This window comes from Triplophysa dalaica, chromosome 5, assembly GCF_015846415.1.
Source record: "Triplophysa dalaica isolate WHDGS20190420 chromosome 5, ASM1584641v1, whole genome shotgun sequence".
Classification (NCBI taxonomy): Eukaryota; Metazoa; Chordata; class Actinopteri; order Cypriniformes; family Nemacheilidae; genus Triplophysa; species Triplophysa dalaica.
The window spans coordinates 19,385,529-19,402,522 of NC_079546.1; the positions used below are offsets into that span (position 1 = coordinate 19,385,529).

General features: G+C 45.1%; 1 protein-coding gene and 38 non-coding genes across 39 annotated transcripts in view; 14 read left to right on the forward strand and 25 right to left on the reverse strand.

Moving 5' to 3' along the window:
• LOC130420407 (uncharacterized) overlaps positions 1–16,994 on the forward strand; it is a 42,990-nt gene that overhangs the window by 3,514 nt on the left and 22,482 nt on the right. The gene's annotated exons all lie outside the window — the stretch shown is intronic.
• Positions 1,660–1,731, reverse strand: trnaq-cug (transfer RNA glutamine (anticodon CUG)). The gene has a single exon. It is a non-coding gene; the product is annotated as a tRNA-Gln (tRNA).
• Positions 2,088–2,170, reverse strand: trnal-cag (transfer RNA leucine (anticodon CAG)). The gene has a single exon. It is a non-coding gene; the product is annotated as a tRNA-Leu (tRNA).
• trnam-cau (transfer RNA methionine (anticodon CAU)) lies at positions 3,178–3,251 on the forward strand. The gene has a single exon. It is a non-coding gene; the product is annotated as a tRNA-Met (tRNA).
• trnae-cuc (transfer RNA glutamic acid (anticodon CUC)) lies at positions 3,345–3,416 on the forward strand. Its single transcript has one exon. It is a non-coding gene; the product is annotated as a tRNA-Glu (tRNA).
• On the reverse strand, positions 3,503–3,589 carry trnay-gua (transfer RNA tyrosine (anticodon GUA)). The gene is given in 2 exon segments: positions 3,503–3,538; positions 3,553–3,589. It is a non-coding gene; the product is annotated as a tRNA-Tyr (tRNA).
• trnar-acg (transfer RNA arginine (anticodon ACG)) lies at positions 3,672–3,744 on the reverse strand. The gene has a single exon. It is a non-coding gene; the product is annotated as a tRNA-Arg (tRNA).
• Positions 3,961–4,043, reverse strand: trnal-cag (transfer RNA leucine (anticodon CAG)). The gene has a single exon. It is a non-coding gene; the product is annotated as a tRNA-Leu (tRNA).
• trnam-cau (transfer RNA methionine (anticodon CAU)) lies at positions 5,050–5,123 on the forward strand. The gene has a single exon. It is a non-coding gene; the product is annotated as a tRNA-Met (tRNA).
• Positions 5,217–5,288, forward strand: trnae-cuc (transfer RNA glutamic acid (anticodon CUC)). The gene has a single exon. It is a non-coding gene; the product is annotated as a tRNA-Glu (tRNA).
• On the reverse strand, positions 5,375–5,461 carry trnay-gua (transfer RNA tyrosine (anticodon GUA)). The gene is given in 2 exon segments: positions 5,375–5,410; positions 5,425–5,461. It is a non-coding gene; the product is annotated as a tRNA-Tyr (tRNA).
• trnar-acg (transfer RNA arginine (anticodon ACG)) lies at positions 5,544–5,616 on the reverse strand. Its single transcript has one exon. It is a non-coding gene; the product is annotated as a tRNA-Arg (tRNA).
• On the reverse strand, positions 5,833–5,915 carry trnal-cag (transfer RNA leucine (anticodon CAG)). The gene has a single exon. It is a non-coding gene; the product is annotated as a tRNA-Leu (tRNA).
• Positions 6,921–6,994, forward strand: trnam-cau (transfer RNA methionine (anticodon CAU)). The gene has a single exon. It is a non-coding gene; the product is annotated as a tRNA-Met (tRNA).
• trnae-cuc (transfer RNA glutamic acid (anticodon CUC)) lies at positions 7,088–7,159 on the forward strand. Its single transcript has one exon. It is a non-coding gene; the product is annotated as a tRNA-Glu (tRNA).
• trnay-gua (transfer RNA tyrosine (anticodon GUA)) lies at positions 7,246–7,332 on the reverse strand. The gene is given in 2 exon segments: positions 7,246–7,281; positions 7,296–7,332. It is a non-coding gene; the product is annotated as a tRNA-Tyr (tRNA).
• On the reverse strand, positions 7,415–7,487 carry trnar-acg (transfer RNA arginine (anticodon ACG)). The gene has a single exon. It is a non-coding gene; the product is annotated as a tRNA-Arg (tRNA).
• On the reverse strand, positions 7,704–7,786 carry trnal-cag (transfer RNA leucine (anticodon CAG)). Its single transcript has one exon. It is a non-coding gene; the product is annotated as a tRNA-Leu (tRNA).
• On the forward strand, positions 8,952–9,023 carry trnae-cuc (transfer RNA glutamic acid (anticodon CUC)). Its single transcript has one exon. It is a non-coding gene; the product is annotated as a tRNA-Glu (tRNA).
• On the reverse strand, positions 9,110–9,196 carry trnay-gua (transfer RNA tyrosine (anticodon GUA)). The gene is given in 2 exon segments: positions 9,110–9,145; positions 9,160–9,196. It is a non-coding gene; the product is annotated as a tRNA-Tyr (tRNA).
• trnar-acg (transfer RNA arginine (anticodon ACG)) lies at positions 9,279–9,351 on the reverse strand. The gene has a single exon. It is a non-coding gene; the product is annotated as a tRNA-Arg (tRNA).
• Positions 9,568–9,650, reverse strand: trnal-cag (transfer RNA leucine (anticodon CAG)). Its single transcript has one exon. It is a non-coding gene; the product is annotated as a tRNA-Leu (tRNA).
• On the forward strand, positions 10,651–10,724 carry trnam-cau (transfer RNA methionine (anticodon CAU)). The gene has a single exon. It is a non-coding gene; the product is annotated as a tRNA-Met (tRNA).
• Positions 10,818–10,889, forward strand: trnae-cuc (transfer RNA glutamic acid (anticodon CUC)). The gene has a single exon. It is a non-coding gene; the product is annotated as a tRNA-Glu (tRNA).
• On the reverse strand, positions 10,976–11,062 carry trnay-gua (transfer RNA tyrosine (anticodon GUA)). Its single transcript is given in 2 exon segments — positions 10,976–11,011; positions 11,026–11,062. It is a non-coding gene; the product is annotated as a tRNA-Tyr (tRNA).
• On the reverse strand, positions 11,145–11,217 carry trnar-acg (transfer RNA arginine (anticodon ACG)). Its single transcript has one exon. It is a non-coding gene; the product is annotated as a tRNA-Arg (tRNA).
• On the reverse strand, positions 11,434–11,516 carry trnal-cag (transfer RNA leucine (anticodon CAG)). The gene has a single exon. It is a non-coding gene; the product is annotated as a tRNA-Leu (tRNA).
• On the forward strand, positions 12,682–12,753 carry trnae-cuc (transfer RNA glutamic acid (anticodon CUC)). Its single transcript has one exon. It is a non-coding gene; the product is annotated as a tRNA-Glu (tRNA).
• trnay-gua (transfer RNA tyrosine (anticodon GUA)) lies at positions 12,840–12,926 on the reverse strand. Its single transcript is given in 2 exon segments — positions 12,840–12,875; positions 12,890–12,926. It is a non-coding gene; the product is annotated as a tRNA-Tyr (tRNA).
• Positions 13,009–13,081, reverse strand: trnar-acg (transfer RNA arginine (anticodon ACG)). Its single transcript has one exon. It is a non-coding gene; the product is annotated as a tRNA-Arg (tRNA).
• On the reverse strand, positions 13,298–13,380 carry trnal-cag (transfer RNA leucine (anticodon CAG)). Its single transcript has one exon. It is a non-coding gene; the product is annotated as a tRNA-Leu (tRNA).
• Positions 14,382–14,455, forward strand: trnam-cau (transfer RNA methionine (anticodon CAU)). Its single transcript has one exon. It is a non-coding gene; the product is annotated as a tRNA-Met (tRNA).
• Positions 14,549–14,620, forward strand: trnae-cuc (transfer RNA glutamic acid (anticodon CUC)). The gene has a single exon. It is a non-coding gene; the product is annotated as a tRNA-Glu (tRNA).
• trnay-gua (transfer RNA tyrosine (anticodon GUA)) lies at positions 14,707–14,793 on the reverse strand. The gene is given in 2 exon segments: positions 14,707–14,742; positions 14,757–14,793. It is a non-coding gene; the product is annotated as a tRNA-Tyr (tRNA).
• On the reverse strand, positions 14,876–14,948 carry trnar-acg (transfer RNA arginine (anticodon ACG)). The gene has a single exon. It is a non-coding gene; the product is annotated as a tRNA-Arg (tRNA).
• trnal-cag (transfer RNA leucine (anticodon CAG)) lies at positions 15,165–15,247 on the reverse strand. Its single transcript has one exon. It is a non-coding gene; the product is annotated as a tRNA-Leu (tRNA).
• trnae-cuc (transfer RNA glutamic acid (anticodon CUC)) lies at positions 16,413–16,484 on the forward strand. Its single transcript has one exon. It is a non-coding gene; the product is annotated as a tRNA-Glu (tRNA).
• trnay-gua (transfer RNA tyrosine (anticodon GUA)) lies at positions 16,571–16,657 on the reverse strand. Its single transcript is given in 2 exon segments — positions 16,571–16,606; positions 16,621–16,657. It is a non-coding gene; the product is annotated as a tRNA-Tyr (tRNA).
• trnar-acg (transfer RNA arginine (anticodon ACG)) lies at positions 16,740–16,812 on the reverse strand. Its single transcript has one exon. It is a non-coding gene; the product is annotated as a tRNA-Arg (tRNA).

Consider the following 16,994-nt stretch of genomic DNA (forward strand, 5'->3'; position numbering starts at 1 on the left):
CCAACAGCTTAAAGGTGTTTGGCCGTGCTTTTGTGCCAACTTTCAGGTCACCTGCCAAATACACTGGTATGTTTTAGCTTTTCTAGCAACCTTATACTTTTGTTTCGTGGGTTTCTATGAGAATCTGGATTTCGTCCTGTCCTCTACAAATATTGCATCTGTGTTTAATACAAAGTTCATATATCATATTTATTAATTCGTATTCATTCCTATTAGTATTAGCTTCTATTCATATAAGATGTGCCTTACTTTCTTGTTGTGTAACCTCGTTTAAAGTTGTATCATATCTTATGCTGTCTTATGTTGATATAAGTATCTGTTGTTCTCCATCTCAAGGATCCTAATGATATCTAGGGACAATTGTTTTGATATTGTAATATTAAATACGTGATCATATCTGATTGTTCAGCAGGAGTAAGACTAAACAGATAGTCTGGTGATTTTCCACTCTGGTGGTTTTATATGACATCTCCTGTTTCAAGCTTATAAATATTTGTCCTTAAAACAATAAACATTTGACTCTGATTGAACAAGCGCTTGTGTCTGTGTCAAACTTTGTCTCCTGGATCCAGAAACTCTGTGTGTTCCGTCGACTAGACTCTTCAACCGTATGAATATTGTTTAGACAAGGGGACGTAAGAAGTTTACATTCTTACAGATGGGGGCTCGTCTGAGAAAGAGGGGAAGCGACTCTTCTCTCTTAGAACAAAGAGAACAAAGACCTGACAAGCGTACTGACGATTGGTCACAGACCTACATAAAAGGGTTAAGTGTTTTTCTATACAGTTCATTTTGACTTACAGAAATCTAACGCTTACCCTGTAGGATTCTTGTGGTGTTTCAGTCCTGAGGCAGTCCTGATCACACTGTAATTTGGGATCGAAGTGTTAGCTTTGAGTTAGGGGCTTTGTTACTCACAAAAAAAAATCTATTTAATGTTTATTCTAAAAGATAACATTCTTACAGTTAAAATTGAAAATATTATTGATATCACTGTTACGGCATGTATTGAAATATTGTTGTCAGAAAAAGACGGTGAATTTAATATCCACCTATGATCACAATATAATACATGCAGCATTGTTGAAACTGTTGGTCGATTGAACACAAGGGTTTTTCTTTGTTTTGTTTTGTCTGTACTGTTTTATCACCGCCTGGTTTGAAGTGTAAGATGGGAAATTCTGTTTCAAGAACAATGCCGGGAGAAATGCAAGTGGCATTTATGTACAGAAATAATCAAGGATTTTATCTAGATCCATATGTTAGCAATCTCGCAGGATGGTCGGAGGGAATAAAACCGAAAATGTTATATTCCCTATCCGAAGGAAGGGTCCTTTTCTGATGAGTGTATGTTATTGGCAAAGGGTATGTCACATGAAGGCTGGGGAGACCCAATATGGGATTATCCATACATGAATAAAGCTTATGCAGTCATGAAAGTCATGAAAAAGGTTTGGGACCAGGGTCTGGAAAAAACAAAAATTATTGCGTATGCAAATCAAAACCGGTAGCCTTAAACGTTATAGTACAAAGGTCAAAGAGCGGGGCTGTAACAATGTGTTTGCCTGACAGCTTAAACGTTTTAGTACAATGGTCAAAGAGCGGGGCGGTAACAATCCCTGTCATGACCCCCTCGAAAAGGTGTAGACTTTCAATGAGAGGTCTCACCGAGATTTGAACTCGGATCGCTGGATTCAGAGTCCAGAGTGCTAATCATTACACCATGAAACCCAATGTGAAGCTGTTTTCGACATGCCAGATTCCGAAGAAAAGAGTGCACGGTCTTGTGAATGTAAGGGCTATGTGTATGGCTTCATTATCCCAAGGAGTTTCTGTCCCTTTACCTGTTTCATAAAAAAGTGAACCCTACAGTCATTTAAACTAAGCCCTGCTCCTCATGCGATGCACTAATTGCGCTTTCACAACAAATATGAAATTGATAAATCAGATTTAATGAAAAGTTTTGTGTTTTGTATTTTGTGGTTGTTGTTACTTTTATTTTTATAAAACATTGCATACTGAAATTAGCGCACGGCCGTTTCCATGTAAAGCCGAGCCTGGAGTCTCCATTGTGACATGCAAAGCAATGTCAGAAGTGGGATTCGAACCCACGCCTCCAGAGGAGACTGCGACCTGAACGCAGCGCCTTAGACCGCTCGGCCATCCTGACAGTGTGGGCGTTCGGCCTCTCAGCAATCGTGCACCCACCACTTTCGGAATGGACCCTTAAATGCAGCCGTTCAATGGCACACAGGCCATTTAGAAATAACGTACCACAAGGAGCGCGATTCCCAGATAGAGGGGACCTTTCCTCCTCACTTTTCGACACTTCACTCTTCGATTTGATGCTTATTCATAAACCATGAGGTCTTGTTTCTATTTTTTGCAAGAATTATATATTTTAAACCAATTGCATTAATGATCAGCCTGTTAAGAGAATTTCCTAATGAACACTGTTTTAATTGGGAAGATAATTTAGAATCTGTTCTGTTATAAATGGCAGGGAACGGATGCATTTTTAGTAGCTTTGTCAGAAATTTGCTCGCGATGAATCCATTTAAATTGTTACACTTTGTTTGTATGTTCAGTAGATTTTACTTCAAAAAAAGAACATCGACCGCTTTAATTGAACAGCCCTGATTTATGGTAAGGGCTATGTGTATGGCTTCATTATCCCAAGGAGTTTCCGTCCTTTTACCTGTTTCATAAAAAAAGTGAACCCTACAGTCATTTAAACTAAGTCCTGCTCCTCATGCGATGCACTAATTGCGCTTTAACAACTCATATGAAATTGATGAATCAGATTTAATGAAAAGTTTTGTGTTTTGTATTTTGTGGTTGTTGTTACTTTTATTTTTATAAAACATTGCATACTGAAATGTCAGGCTATTCTGTCACTGAAAACGGTCAGACCAGAGTTGCTCCACTGCGTCCGGCGGACGCTGCAAAAGAATTTAGCCGACAGCGATTTCCTATGTTTTCTCAGATTGCATCACAAGCATGGTCACAAGCAAGAATATCCATTCTTAGAACTCCCCGCAGTCTGTTTATATGTGCAGTTCCCTTCCAAAACAAACGTTTGGCCGAAACCAAATGGACAGCTTCCCTGTTATATCAACAAAAGGCCTAGTCTTTTCACTTTTAACCTTTGCTGTTTACTTAAACATGCCGTGGTACGCCTCGTTGGCGCAGTTTGGCAGCGCGTCAGTCTCATAATCTGAAGTTCGTGAGTTCGAGCCTCACACGGGGCAGCGTGGTGGGAAATTCTTTTGAACTGACAGACTGGCTCTATTAAGTCGACACATCTTTCCGGCTCCCGCTTAGGAACGTTCACGAGCGGTTGCTCCCTGGTGGTCTAGTGGCTAGGATTCGGCGCTCTCACCGCCGCGGCCCGGGTTCGATTCCCGGTCAGGGAATGCGCTTTTGGACACCCTCTGGCTGTTTTCGTGGGACTTTGAAAAAACAATAACCTTTGAAGGTCTCCAAGGCTTAAAGAGACGCTTCCTTCGAGCCGGATTCGAACCAGCGACCTAAGGATGACCAGTGAGATGCCTACAGTCCTCCGCTCTACCAACTGAGCTATCGAAGGCCCGGATACTGTCTATCGTCTGAGCTATTTTTGGGCCTTGTCAGCGGAAGCCCTCGTGGCACGAAAAGGAGCTGAGGAGCAACGAGCCAGCCAGGAGTCGAACCTAGAATCTTCTGATCCGTAGTCAGACGCGTTATCCATTGCGCCACTGGCCCTCTTTGAGGGCACACAGGAAGAACGCAGATCGAGAACAGGCAAAGGGGCTGAAAGAACCCACACTCTCTCCAACAAACCTGTGCCTGGTAATCAAGATTACTTGCAACTTCAAAGCAGATGTGGATTGGAACCCTTACACTGTCTGACTTAAATTAGCGCACGGCCGTTTCCATGTAAAGCCGAACCTGGAGTCTCCAGTGTGACATGCAAAGCAATGTCAGAAGTGGGATTCGAACCCACGCCTCCAGAGGAGACTGCGACCTGAACGCAGCGCCTTAGACCGCTCGGCCATCCTGACAGTGTGGGCATTCGGCCTCTCAGCAATCGTGCACCCACCACTTTCGGAATGGACCCTTAAATGCAGCCGTTCAATGGCACACAGGCCATTTAGAAATAACGTACCGCAAGGAGCGCGATTCTCAGATAGAGGGGACCTTTCCTCCTCACTTTTCGACACTTCACTCTTCGATTTGATGCTTATTCATAAACCATGAGGTCTTGTTTCTATTTTTTGCAAGAATTATATATTTTAAACCAATTGCATTAATGATCAGCCTGTTAAGAGAATTTCCTAATGAACACTGTTTTAATTGGGAAGATAATTTAGAATCTGTTCTGTTATAAATGGCAGGGAACGGATGCATTTTTAGTAGCTTTGTCAGTAATTTGCTCGCGATGAATCCATTTAAATTGTTACACTTTGTTTGTATGTTCAGTAGATTTTACTTCAAAAAAAGAACATTGACCGCTTTAATTGAACAGCCCTGATTTATGGTAAGGGCTATGTGTATGGCTTCATTATCCCAAGGAGTTTCCGTCCCTTTACCTGTTTCATAAAAAAGTGAACCCTACAGTCATTTAAACTAAGTCCTGCTCCTCATGCGATGCACTAATTGCGCTTTAACAACTCATATGAAATTGATGAATCAGATTTAATGAAAAGTTTTGTGTTTTGTATTTTGTGGTTGTTGTTACTTTTATTTTTATAAAACATTGCATACTGAAATGTCAGGCTATTCTGTCACTGAAAACGGTCAGACCAGAGTTGCTCCACTGCGTCCGGCGGACGCTGCAAAAGAATTTAGCCGACAGCGATTTCCTATGTTTTCTCAGATTGCATCACAAGCATGGTCACAAGCAAGAATATCCATTCTTAGAACTCCCCGCAGCCTGTTTATACGTGCAGTTCCCTTCCAAAACAAATGTTTGGCCGAAACCAAATGGACAGCTTCCCTGTTATATCAACAAAAGGCCTAGTCTTTTCACTTTTAACCTTTGCTGTTTACTTAAACATGCCGTGGTACGCCTCGTTGGCGCAGTTTGGCAGCGCGTCAGTCTCATAATCTGAAGTTCGTGAGTTCGAGCCTCACACGGGGCAGCGTGGTGGGAAATTCTTTTGAACTGACAGACTGGCTCTATTAAGTCGACACATCTTTCCGGCTCCCGCGTAGGAACGTTCACGAGCGGGTGCTCCCTGGTGGTCTAGTGGCTAGGATTCGGCGCTCTCACCGCCGCGGCCCGGGTTCGATTCCCGGTCAGGGAATGCGCTTTTGGATACCCTCTGGCTGTTTTCGTGGGACTTTGAAAAAACAATAACCTTTGAAGGTCTCCAAGGCTTAAAGAGACGCTTCCTTCGAGCCGGATTCGAACCAGCGACCTAAGGATGACCAGTGAGATGCCTACAGTCCTCCGCTCTACCAACTGAGCTATCGAAGGCCCGGATACCGTCTATCCTCTGAGCTATTTTTGGGACTTGTCAGCGGAAGCCCTCGTGGCACGAAAAGGAGCTGAGGAGAAACGAGCCAGCCAGGAGTCGAACCTAGAATCTTCTGATCCGTAGTCAGACGCGTTATCCATTGCGCCACTGGCCCTCTTTGAGGGCACACAGGAAGAACGCAGATCGAGAACAGGCAAAGGGGTTGAAAGAACCAACGCTCTGTCCAACAAACCTGTGCCTGGTAATCAAGATTACTTGCAACTTCAAAGCAGATGTGGATTGGAACCCTTACACTGTCTGACTTAAATTAGCGCACGGCCGTTTCCATGTAAAGCCGAACCTGGAGTCTCCAGTGTGACATGCAAAGCAATGTCAGAAGTGGGATTCGAACCCACGCCTCCAGAGGAGACTGCGACCTGAACGCAGCGCCTTAGACCGCTCGGCCATCCTGACAGTGTGGGCGTTCGGCCTCTCAGCAATCGTGCACCCACCACTTTCGGAATGGACCCTTAAATGCAGCCGTTCAATGGCACACAGGCCATTTAGAAATAACGTACCGCAAGGAGCGCGATTCCCAGATAGAGGGGACCTTTCCTCCTCACTTTTCGACACTTCACTCTTCGATTTGATGCTTATTCATAAACCATGAGGTCTTGTTTCTATTTTTTGCAAGAATTATATATTTTAAACCAATTGCATTAATGATCAGCCTGTTAAGAGAATTTCCTAATGAACACTGTTTTAATTGGGAAGATAATTTAGAATCTGTTCTGTTATAAATGGCAGGGAACGGATGCATTTTTAGTAGCTTTGTCAGTAATTTGCTTGCGATGAATCCATTTAAATTGTTACACTTTGTTTGTTTGTTCAGTAGATTTTACTTCAAAAAAAGAACATTGACCGCTTTAATTGAACAGCCCTGATTTATGTAAGGGCTATGTGTATGGCTTCATTTTCCCAAGGAGTTTCCGTCCCTTTACCTGTTTCATAAAAAAGTGAACCCTACAGTCATTTAAACTAAGTCCTGCTCCTCATGCGATGCACTAATCGCCCTTTAACAACTCATATGAAATTGATGAATCAGATTTAATGAAAAGTTTTGTGTTTTGTATTTTGTGGTTGTTGTTACTTTTATTTTTATAAAACATTGCATACTGAAATGTCAGGCTATTCTGTCACTGAAAACGGTCAGACCAGAGTTGCTCCACTGCGTCCGGCGGACGCTGCAAAAGAATTTAGCCGACAGCGATTTCCTATGTTTTCTCAGATTGCATCACAAGCATGGTCACAAGCAAGAATATCCATTCTTAGAACTCCCCGCAGCCTGTTTATACGTGCAGTTCCCTTCCAAAACAAATGTTTGGCCGAAACCAAATGGACAGCTTCCCTGTTATATCAACAAAAGGCCTAGTCTTTTCACTTTTAACCTTTGCTGTTTACTTAAACATGCCGTGGTACGCCTCGTTGGCGCAGTTTGGCAGCGCGTCAGTCTCATAATCTGAAGTTCGTGAGTTCGAGCCTCACACGGGGCAGCGTGGTGGGAAATTCTTTTGAACTGACAGACTGGCTCTATTAAGTCGACACATCTTTCCGGCTCCCGCGTAGGAACGTTCACGAGCGGGTGCTCCCTGGTGGTCTAGTGGCTAGGATTCGGCGCTCTCACCGCCGCGGCCCGGCTTCGATTCCCGGTCAGGGAATGCGCTTTTGGATACCCTCTGGCTGTTTTCGTGGGACTTTGAAAAAACAATAACCTTTGAAGGTCTCCAAGGCTTAAAGAGACGCTTCCTTCGAGCCGGATTCGAACCAGCGACCTAAGGATGACCAGTGAGATGCCTACAGTCCTCCGCTCTACCAACTGAGCTATCGAAGGCCCGGATACCGTCTATCCTCTGAGCTATTTTTGGGCCTTGTCAGCGGAAGCCCTCGTGGCACGAAAAGGAGCTGAGGAGAAACGAGCCAGCCAGGAGTCGAACCTAGAATCTTCTGATCCGTAGTCAGACGCGTTATCCATTGCGCCACTGGCCCTCTTTGAGGGCACACAGGAAGAACGCAGATCGAGAACAGGCAAAGGGGTTGAAAGAACCAACGCTCTGTCCAACAAACCTGTGCCTGGTAATCAAGATTACTTGCAACTTCAAAGCAGATGTGGATTGGAACCCTTACACTGTCTGACTTAAATTAGCGCACGGCCGTTTCCATGTAAAGCCGAACCTGGAGTCTCCAGTGTGACATGCAAAGCAATGTCAGAAGTGGGATTCGAACCCACGCCTCCAGAGGAGACTGCGACCTGAACGCAGCGCCTTAGACCGCTCGGCCATCCTGACAGTGTGGGCGTTCGGCCTCTCAGCAATCGTGCACCCACCACTTTCGGAATGGACCCTTAAATGCAGCCGTTCAATGGCACACAGGCCATTTAGAAATAACGTACCGCAAGGAGCGCGATTCCCAGATAGAGGGGACCTTTCCTCCTCACTTTTCGACACTTCACTCTTCGATTTGATGCTTATTCATAAACCATGAGGTCTTGTTTCTATTTTTTGCAAGAATTATATATTTTAAACCAATTGCATTAATGATCAGCCTGTTAAGAGAATTTCCTAATGAACACTGTTTTAATTGGGAAGATAATTTAGAATCTGTTCTGTTATAAATGGCAGGGAACGGATGCATTTTTAGTAGCTTTGTCAGTAATTTGCTTGCGATGAATCCATTTAAATTGTTACACTTTGTTTGTATGTTCAGTAGATTTTACTTCAAAAAAAGAACATTGACCGCTTTAATTGAACAGCCCTGATTTATGTAAGGGCTATGTGTATGGCTTCATTTTCCCAAGGAGTTTCCATCCCTTTACCTGTTTCATAAAAAAGTGAACCCTACAGTCATTTAAACTAAGTCCTGCTCCTCATGCGATGCACTAATCGCCCTTTAACAACTCATATGAAATTGATGAATCAGATTTAATGAAAAGTTTTGTGTTTTGTGGTTGTTGTTACTTTTATTTTTATAAAACATTGCATACTGAAATGTCAGGCTATTCTGTCACTGAAAACGGTCAGACCAGAGTTGCTCCACTGCGTCCGGCGGACGCTGCAAAAGAATTTAGCCGACAGCGATTTCCTATGTTTTCTCAGATTGCATCACAAGCATGGTCACAAGCAAGAATATCCATTCTTAGAACTCCCCGCAGCCTGTTTATACGTGCAGTTCCCTTCCAAAACAAATGTTTGGCCGAAACCAAATGGACAGCTTCCCTGTTATATCAACAAAAGGCCTAGTCTTTTCACTTTTAACCTTTGCTGTTTACTTAAACATGCCGTGGTACGCCTCGTTGGCGCAGTTTGGCAGCGCGTCAGTCTCACAATCTGAAGTTCGTGATTTCGAGCCTCACACGGGGCAGCGTGGTGGGAAATTCTTTTGAACTGACAGACTGGCTCTATTAAGTCGACACATCTTTCCGGCTCCCGCGTAGGAACGTTCACGAGCGGGTGCTCACTGGTGGTCTAGTGGCTAGGATTCGGCGCTCTCACCGCCGCGGCCCGGGTTCGATTCCCGGTCAGGGAATGCGCTTTTGGACACCCTCTGGCTGTTTTCGTGGGACTTTGAAAAAACAATAACCTTTGAAGGTCTCCAAGGCTTAAAGAGACGCTTCCTTCGAGCCGGATTCGAACCAGCGACCTAAGGATTACCAGTGAGATGCCTACAGTCCTCCGCTCTACCAACTGAGCTATCGAAGGCCCGGATACCGTCTATCCTCTGAGCTATTTTTGGGCCTTGTCAGCGGAAGCCCTCGTGGCACGAAAAGGAGCTGAGGAGAAACGAGCCAGCCAGGAGTCGAACCTAGAATCTTCTGATCCGTAGTCAGACGCGTTATCCATTGCGCCACTGGCCCTCTTTGAGGGCACACAGGAAGAACGCAGATCGAGAACAGGCAAAGGGGTTGAAAGAACCAACGCTCTGTCCAACAAACCTGTGCCTGGTAATCAAGAATACTTGCAACTTCAAAGCAGATGTGGATTGGAACCCTTACACTGTCTGACTTAAATTAGCGCACGGCCGTTTCCATGTAAAGCCGAACCTGGAGTCTCCAGTGTGACATGCAAAGCAATGTCAGAAGTGGGATTCGAACCCACGCCTCCAGAGGAGACTGCGACCTGAACGCAGCGCCTTAGACCGCTCGGCCATCCTGACAGTGTGGGCGTTCGGCCTCTCAGCAATCGTGCACCCACCACTTTCGGAATGGACCCTTAAATGCAGCCGTTCAATGGCACACAGGCCATTTAGAAATAACGTACCGCAAGGAGCGCGATTCCCAGATAGAGGGGACCTTTCCTCCTCACTTTTCGACACTTCACTCTTCGATTTGATGCTTATTCATAAACCATGAGGTCTTGTTTCTATTTTTTGCAAGAATTATATATTTTAAACCAATTGCATTAATGATCAGCCTGTTAAGAGAATTTCCTAATGAACACTGTTTTAATTGGGAAGATAATTTAGAATCTGTTCTGTTATAAATGGCAGGGAACGGATGCATTTTTAGTAGCTTTGTCAGTAATTTGCTTGCGATGAATCCATTTAAATTGTTACACTTTGTTTGTTTGTTCAGTAGATTTTACTTCAAAAAAAGAACATTGACCGCTTTAATTGAACAGCCCTGATTTATGGTAAGGGCTATGTGTATGGCTTCATTATCCCAAGGAGTTTCCGTCCTTTTACCTGTTTCATAAAAAAAGTGAACCCTACAGTCATTTAAACTCAGTCCTGCTCCTCATGCGATGCACTAATTGCGCTTTAACAACTCATATGAAATTGATGAATCAGATTTAATGAAAAGTTTTGTGTTTTGTGGTTGTTGTTACTTTTATTTTTATAAAACATTGCATACTGAAATGTCAGGCTATTCTGTCACTGAAAACGGTCAGACCAGAGTTGCTCCACTGCGTCCGGCGGACGCTGCAAAAGAATTTAGCCGACAGCGATTTCCTATGTTTTCTCAGATTGCATCACAAGCATGGTCACAAGCAAGAATATCCATTCTTAGAACTCCCCGCAGCCTGTTTATACGTGCAGTTCCCTTCCAAAACAAATGTTTGGCCGAAACCAAATGGACAGCTTCCCTGTTATATCAACAAAAGGCCTAGTCTTTTCACTTTTAACCTTTGCTGTTTACTTAAACATGCCGTGGTACGCCTCGTTGGCGCAGTTTGGCAGCGCGTCAGTCTCATAATCTGAAGTTCGTGAGTTCGAGCCTCACACGGGGCAGCGTGGTGGGAAATTCTTTTGAACTGACAGACTGGCTCTATTAAGTCGACACATCTTTCCGGCTCCCGCGTAGGAACGTTCACGAGCGGGTGCTCCCTGGTGGTCTAGTGGCTAGGATTCGGCGCTCTCACCGCCGCGGCCCGGGTTCGATTCCCGGTCAGGGAATGCGCGTTTGGATACCCTCTGGCTGTTTTCGTGGGACTTTGAAAAAACAATAACCTTTGAAGGTCTCCAAGGCTTAAAGAGACGCTTCCTTCGAGCCGGATTCGAACCAGCGACCTAAGGATGACCAGTGAGATGCCTACAGTCCTCCGCTCTACCAACTGAGCTATCGAAGGCCCGGATACCGTCTATCCTCTGAGCTATTTTTGGGCCTTGTCAGCGGAAGCCCTCGTGGCACGAAAAGGAGCTGAGGAGAAACGAGCCAGCCAGGAGTCGAACCTAGAATCTTCTGATCCGTAGTCAGACGCGTTATCCATTGCGCCACTGGCCCTCTTTGAGGGCACACAGGAAGAACGCAGATCGAGAACAGGCAAAGGGGTTGAAAGAACCAACGCTCTGTCCAACAAACCTGTGCCTGGTAATCAAGATTACTTGCAACTTCAAAGCAGATGTGGATTGGAACCCTTACACTGTCTGACTTAAATTAGCGCACGGCCGTTTCCATGTAAAGCCGAACCTGGAGTCTCCAGTGTGACATGCAAAGCAATGTCAGAAGTGGGATTCGAACCCACGCCTCCAGAGGAGACTGCGACCTGAACGCAGCGCCTTAGACCGCTCGGCCATCCTGACAGTGTGGGCGTTCGGCCTCTCAGCAATCGTGCACCCACCACTTTCGGAATGGACCCTTAAATGCAGCCGTTCAATGGCACACAGGCCATTTAGAAATAACGTACCGCAAGGAGCGCGATTCCCAGATAGAGGGGACCTTTCCTCCTCACTTTTCGACACTTCACTCTTCGATTTGATGCTTATTCATAAACCATGAGGTCTTGTTTCTATTTTTTGCAAGAATTATATATTTTAAACCAATTGCATTAATGATCAGCCTGTTAAGAGAATTTCCTAATTAACACTGTTTTAATTGGGAAGATAATTTAGAATCTGTTCTGTTATAAATGGCAGGGAACGGATGCATTTTTAGTAGCTTTGTCAGTAATTTGCTTGCGATGAATCCATTTAAATTGTTACACTTTGTTTGTTTGTTCAGTAGATTTTACTTCAAAAAAAGAACATTGACCGCTTTAATTGAACAGCCCTGATTTATGTAAGGGCTATGTGTATGGCTTCATTTTCCCAAGGAGTTTCCGTCCCTTTACCTGTTTCATAAAAAAGTGAACCCTACAGTCATTTAAACTAAGTCCTGCTCCTCATGCGATGCACTAATCGCCCTTTAACAACTCATATGAAATTGATGAATCAGATTTAATGAAAAGTTTTGTGTTTTGTGGTTGTTGTTACTTTTATTTTTATAAAACATTGCATACTGAAATGTCAGGCTATTCTGTCACTGAAAACGGTCAGACCAGAGTTGCTCCACTGCGTCCGGCGGACGCTGCAAAAGAATTTAGCCGACAGCGATTTCCTATGTTTTCTCAGATTGCATCACAAGCATGGTCACAAGCAAGAATATCCATTCTTAGAACTCCCCGCAGCCTGTTTATACGTGCAGTTCCCTTCCAAAACAAATGTTTGGCCGAAACCAAATGGACAGCTTCCCTGTTATATCAACAAAAGGCCTAGTCTTTTCACTTTTAACCTTTGCTGTTTACTTAAACATGCCGTGGTACGCCTCGTTGGCGCAGTTTGGCAGCGCGTCAGTCTCACAATCTGAAGTTCGTGATTTCGAGCCTCACACGGGGCAGCGTGGTGGGAAATTCTTTTGAACTGACAGACTGGCTCTATTAAGTCGACACATCTTTCCGGCTCCCGCGTAGGAACGTTCACGAGCGGGTGCTCACTGGTGGTCTAGTGGCTAGGATTCGGCGCTCTCACCGCCGCGGCCCGGGTTCGATTCCCGGTCAGGGAATGCGCTTTTGGACACCCTCTGGCTGTTTTCGTGGGACTTTGAAAAAACAATAACCTTTGAAGGTCTCCAAGGCTTAAAGAGACGCTTCCTTCGAGCCGGATTCGAACCAGCGACCTAAGGATGACCAGTGAGATGCCTACAGTCCTCCGCTCTACCAACTGAGCTATCGAAGGCCCGGATACCGTCTATCCTCTGAGCTATTTTTGGGCCTTGTCAGCGGAAGCCCTCGTGGCACGAAAAGGAGCTGAGGAGAAACGAGCCAGCCAGGAGTCGAACCTAGAATCTTCTGATCCGTAGTCAGACGCGTTATCCATTGCGCCACTGGCCCTCTTTGAGGGCACACAGGAAGAACGCAGATCGAGAACAGGCAAAGGGGTTGAAAGAACCAACGCTCTGTCCAACAAACCTGTGCCTGGTAATCAAGAATACTTGCAACTTCAAAGCAGATGTGGATTGGAACCCTTACACTGTCTGACTTAAATTAGCGCACGGCCGTTTCCATGTAAAGCCGAACCTGGAGTCTCCAGTGTGACATGCAAAGCAATGTCAGAAGTGGGATTCGAACCCACGCCTCCAGAGGAGACTGCGACCTGAACGCAGCGCCTTAGACCGCTCGGCCATCCTGACAGTGTGGGCGTTCGGCCTCTCAGCAATCGTGCACCCACCACTTTCGGAATGGACCCTTAAATGCAGCCGTTCAATGGCACACAGGCCATTTAGAAATAACGTACCGCAAGGAGCGCGATTCCCAGATAGAGGGGACCTTTCCTCCTCACTTTTCGACACTTCACTCTTCGATTTGATGCTTATTCATAAACCATGAGGTCTTGTTTCTATTTTTTTGCAAGAATTATATATTTTAAACCAATTGCATTAATGATCAGCCTGTTAAGAGAATTTCCTAATGAACACTGTTTTAATTGGGAAGATAATTTAGAATCTGTTCTGTTATAAATGGCAGGGAACGGATGCATTTTTAGTAGCTTTGTCAGTAATTTGCTTGCGATGAATCCATTTAAATTGTTACACTTTGTTTGTTTGTTCAGTAGATTTTACTTCAAAAAAAGAACATTGACCGCTTTAATTGAACAGCCCTGATTTATGGTAAGGGCTATGTGTATGGCTTCATTATCCCAAGGAGTTTCCGTCCTTTTACCTGTTTCATAAAAAAAGTGAACCCTACAGTCATTTAAACTCAGTCCTGCTCCTCATGCGATGCACTAATTGCGCTTTAACAACTCATATGAAATTGATGAATCAGATTTAATGAAAAGTTTTGTGTTTTGTGGTTGTTGTTACTTTTATTTTTATAAAACATTGCATACTGAAATGTCAGGCTATTCTGTCACTGAAAACGGTCAGACCAGAGTTGCTCCACTGCGTCCGGCGGACGCTGCAAAAGAATTTAGCCGACAGCGATTTCCTATGTTTTCTCAGATTGCATCACAAGCATGGTCACAAGCAAGAATATCCATTCTTAGAACTCCCCGCAGCCTGTTTATACGTGCAGTTCCCTTCCAAAACAAATGTTTGGCCGAAACCAAATGGACAGCTTCCCTGTTATATCAACAAAAGGCCTAGTCTTTTCACTTTTAACCTTTGCTGTTTACTTAAACATGCCGTGGTACGCCTCGTTGGCGCAGTTTGGCAGCGCGTCAGTCTCATAATCTGAAGTTCGTGAGTTCGAGCCTCACACGGGGCAGCGTGGTGGGAAATTCTTTTGAACTGACAGACTGGCTCTATTAAGTCGACACATCTTTCCGGCTCCCGCGTAGGAACGTTCACGAGCGGGTGCTCCCTGGTGGTCTAGTGGCTAGGATTCGGCGCTCTCACCGCCGCGGCCCGGGTTCGATTCCCGGTCAGGGAATGCGCGTTTGGATACCCTCTGGCTGTTTTCGTGGGACTTTGAAAAAACAATAACCTTTGAAGGTCTCCAAGGCTTAAAGAGACGCTTCCTTCGAGCCGGATTCGAACCAGCGACCTAAGGATGACCAGTGAGATGCCTACAGTCCTCCGCTCTACCAACTGAGCTATCGAAGGCCCGGATACCGTCTATCCTCTGAGCTATTTTTGGGCCTTGTCAGCGGAAGCCCTCGTGGCACGAAAAGGAGCTGAGGAGAAACGAGCCAGCCAGGAGTCGAACCTAGAATCTTCTGATCCGTAGTCAGACGCGTTATCCATTGCGCCACTGGCCCTCTTTGAGGGCACACAGGAAGAACGCAGATCGAGAACAGGCAAAGGGGTTGAAAGAACCAACGCTCTGTCCAACAAACCTGTGCCTGGTAATCAAGATTACTTGCAACTTCAAAGCAGATGTGGATTGGAACCCTTACACTGTCTGACTTAAATTAGCGCACGGCCGTTTCCATGTAAAGCCGAACCTGGAGTCTCCAGTGTGACATGCAAAGCAATGTCAGAAGTGGGATTCGAACCCACGCCTCCAGAGGAGACTGCGACCTGAACGCAGCGCCTTAGACCGCTCGGCCATCCTGACAGTGTGGGCGTTCGGCCTCTCAGCAATCGTGCACCCACCACTTTCGGAATGGACCCTTAAATGCAGCCGTTCAATGGCACACAGGCCATTTAGAAATAACGTACCGCAAGGAGCGCGATTCCCAGATAGAGGGGACCTTTCCTCCTCACTTTTCGACACTTCACTCTTCGATTTGATGCTTATTCATAAACCATGAGGTCTTGTTTCTATTTTTTGCAAGAATTATATATTTTAAACCAATTGCATTAATGATCAGCCTGTTAAGAGAATTTCCTAATTAACACTGTTTTAATTGGGAAGATAATTTAGAATCTGTTCTGTTATAAATGGCAGGGAACGGATGCATTTTTAGTAGCTTTGTCAGTAATTTGCTTGCGATGAATCCATTTAAATTGTTACACTTTGTTTGTTTGTTCAGTAGATTTTACTTCAAAAAAAGAACATTGACCGCTTTAATTGAACAGCCCTGATTTATGTAAGGGCTATGTGTATGGCTTCATTTTCCCAAGGAGTTTCCGTCCCTTTACCTGTTTCATAAAAAAGTGAACCCTACAGTCATTTAAACTAAGTCCTGCTCCTCATGCGATGCACTAATCGCCCTTTAACAACTCATATGAAATTGATGAATCAGATTTAATGAAAAGTTTTGTGTTTTGTGGTTGTTGTTACTTTTATTTTTATAAAACATTGCATACTGAAATGTCAGGCTATTCTGTCACTGAAAACGGTCAGACCAGAGTTGCTCCACTGCGTCCGGCGGACGCTGCAAAAGAATTTAGCCGACAGCGATTTCCTATGTTTTCTCAGATTGCATCACAAGCATGGTCACAAGCAAGAATATCCATTCTTAGAACTCCCCGCAGCCTGTTTATACGTGCAGTTCCCTTCCAAAACAAATGTTTGGCCGAAACCAAATGGACAGCTTCCCTGTTATATCAACAAAAGGCCTAGTCTTTTCACTTTTAACCTTTGCTGTTTACTTAAACATGCCGTGGTACGCCTCGTTGGCGCAGTTTGGCAGCGCGTCAGTCTCACAATCTGAAGTTCGTGATTTCGAGCCTCACACGGGGCAGCGTGGTGGGAAATTCTTTTGAACTGACAGACTGGCTCTATTAAGTCGACACATCTTTCCGGCTCCCGCGTAGGAACGTTCACGAGCGGGTGCTCACTGGTGGTCTAGTGGCTAGGATTCGGCGCTCTCACCGCCGCGGCCCGGGTTCGATTCCCGGTCAGGGAATGCGCTTTTGGACACCCTCTGGCTGTTTTCGTGGGACTTTGAAAAAACAATAACCTTTGAAGGTCTCCAAGGCTTAAAGAGACGCTTCCTTCGAGCCGGATTCGAACCAGCGACCTAAGGATGACCAGTGAGATGCCTACAGTCCTCCGCTCTACCAACTGAGCTATCGAAGGCCCGGATACCGTCTATCCTCTGAGCTATTTTTGGGCCTTGTCAGCGGAAGCCCTCGTGGCACGAAAAGGAGCTGAGGAGAAACGAGCCAGCCAGGAGTCGAACCTAGAATCTTCTGATCCGTAGTCAGACGCGTTATCCATTGCGCCACTGGCCCTCTTTGAGGGCACACAGGAAGAACGCAGATCGAGAACAGGCAAAGGGGTTGAAAGAACCAACGCTCTGTCCAACAAACCTGTGCCTGGTAATCAAGAATACTTGCAACTTCAAAGCAGATGTGGATTGGAACCCTTACACTGTCTGACTTAAATTAGCGCACGGCCGTTTCCATGTAAAGCC